The sequence below is a fragment of the Halichoerus grypus genome, chromosome X, assembly GCF_964656455.1.
Source record: "Halichoerus grypus chromosome X, mHalGry1.hap1.1, whole genome shotgun sequence".
NCBI classification, from domain to species: domain Eukaryota; kingdom Metazoa; phylum Chordata; class Mammalia; order Carnivora; family Phocidae; genus Halichoerus; species Halichoerus grypus.
The window spans coordinates 72,048,074-72,050,735 of record NC_135727.1 but is presented as its reverse complement, the minus strand read 5'-3'; positions in this window follow the sequence as shown (position 1 = coordinate 72,050,735).

Below are 2,662 nucleotides of genomic sequence, written 5' to 3'. Positions count from 1 at the left end.
GGCTTTGCTCCTGGGCCGTTACACATGACATTCCCTCTGCCTGGGACATCCTTCACACACCACCTTCTCTCCTATCTGTCTAGCCAATTCTTACTCATCCCTAAGACTTCAACTGAACTCCTTCAGCCCAAGACATATTTTACTCATGCCCATATCTCTGATGCCTAGTACAGCATCTGGAACATAACAGATCTTCAAAAGGTGTTTGCCAAATGAATGAATGAATGCCCCCAACTCATGTGGCTGTGTGCAAAGTTGTCTCTGAGGGAAGCCGACAGAGTTGATCAGTCCTTTCCCTTACGGGAGGAAAACCTCTCCTTCCTCCCACTCATATTTATCCTTATTGCACAGGGTTGCAATTTCTTCTTTAAAATGTCTGCATCCGGGCGCCTGGGTGGCTCAGTCATTAAGCATCTGCCTTCGGCTCAGGTCATGATCCCAGAGTCCTGGGATCGAGCCCCGCATCGGGCTCCCTGCTCAGCGGGAAACCTGCTTCTCCCTCTCCCACTCCCCCTGCTTGTGTTCCTTCTCTCGCTGTCTCTCTCTCTGTCAAATAAATAAATAAAATCTTAAAAAAATAAATAAATAAAAATAATTTAAAAAAATAATAAAATGTCTGCATCCCAGGGTGCCTGGGTGGCTCAGTCATTAAGCGTCTGCCTTCCGCTCAGGTCATGATCCCAGGGTCCTGGGATCGAGCCCCGCATCGGGCTCCCTGCTCAGTGGGAAGCTTGCTTCTCCCTCTCACGCTCCCCCTGCTTGTGTTCCCTCTCTCGCTGTCTCTCTCTCTGTCAAATAAATAAATAAAATCTTTAAAATGTTTTTAAAAAATTTTAAAAATGTCTGCATCCCTAATTCAACTGTGAGTGTCTCAAGGGTGGAGCCATGCCTACCTAGTCCCCTTCAGTCTCCTACCTAGTCCCCAGCATAGTACTTGGAACATAATGAATGAATAGGCCTCCCAAATGCCTGACAGTTTTGTTCCTTGTCTCATATCCCTCTACTCCCTTCCCCACAAGCTTTCACCACCAATACAGCCAAACTGTCACACTTGTGGCTTCAGAATCACACAGGGCTCCTCCTCATCCCTGAAACATTCAACTGCATTCCTCTTAAGTGGAACTCCCTTCCCACCCCCACCCAAATCCTGCTATTTCTTTAAGAACCAGCTCAAATTTTCACTCTTCCAGAAACTGTTCATGCACCCACCCCAGCCCACCCCGAGTAGTGCTAGTGATCCCCACCTATCTCATTTAACCCTTGGTATCCCCTCGTGTTAGGGGAAAACCAAGACTCAGAGGAAGAAAGGACTCTCTCAAGGACACATGCTATGTTCAGTGGTAGAACTATTGCTTGAACCCAAGTCTCCAGCCCATGAATCCTCCCATTAGCCAAATTACCTGCTTTCTTTTCCTCCTGTAGACTACAATTTCCTTTAAGGCAGGACTGTGTCTTCCACTCCTTCATCTTTCCAGGGCTTTCCCGGAGTGTTAAGAGAGCTCTAGAGCCAGACTGCCTGGGTTACTGCCTTGGCTTCATCAGTTACCAGTTCTGTGGCCTTAGGCAACTTCACCACTCTAAACCTCAGCTTCCTCATATGTAAATGAGGATAACAATAGTGTCTACTTCATAAGATTGTTGTGAAGATTAAATGAAATAATTTGTGTAAGGCACCCAGAGCAGTAACCTAGCACCTAGTATACACTCAATAAAGGCAATTTTCCTTATTGCTGTTTTTCTTAATATTAACACATTTTTACTGGTGATGGTTGATTAAAAATTTGAATGGGGGAGTTACTGGGAGTGGGAGGGAGTGAGGAAAGGAAGTAGACAACAGGACCAGTCTGAGATTTGGTGGAATCCAAACAAGGTTAGTGGCGTGGCAGGAGGTTTGTACGTCTGAGTTCCTAGTGCCATGTGACTCTGTGAGGGCCCCAAGCACATGGTTCCATCCGGGCGGCGCAGCTTCCCTAACTCTCTCTCAGCTATTCTCAGCAGCCTGTAGGGGGAGCCAGGAAGCTAGGAAGGGGGAGAGGCTGCTGTAAATCTTACTAAGGGCAGAAACGACACCCTATCTCTACTACCCATCCGTAGCCCACCGTCTTGCCCCCCCTCCAAGGCGCTCTCCGAGCCCAGTCCTCTGCGGCAGCCGAGCTGGGAGCTGTCCTTCAGCACCAGGGGCCGCCTTGGCCTCGGGCAGGGCAATGAGGGCGGCTGCTGAGTTAGGGACACGGGACTGGTCCGATCCGCAGCCGGCTCCAGCATCGCCTAGTCACGGGGACGGGGGAGGCGACCCAGGGAGGCTGCGAGACGCTAAGGAGAAGCCTCCTGCCTCCTGCCACCAAGAATCACCCTCAGAAGTCCCCTAGCCCTTGGCGGGGGGAGAGTGAGCGGCCGCCCTGGGGAGGGAGGCGGGCTCCCAGGTGGGCGGGGGAGGGAGAGCGCCGGGGCCTGGGACTCAGCGTGTGGCGTGTGCACGCGGGGAGCGGGCGGATGAACGGAGGCGCTGAAGTGAATGGAGTTGGGGGTGGACTGGAAACATCCCCAAACAGCACAGGCTGCGGCCGGCGGGGGCTGGGGGGGGGGGGGGCGGCGAGTCCTGAGGCGCAGGCGCAGTCGGGGCTCCAGTCCCGCTCCCTCCTCCTCTCAGTGCCTCTTTCTC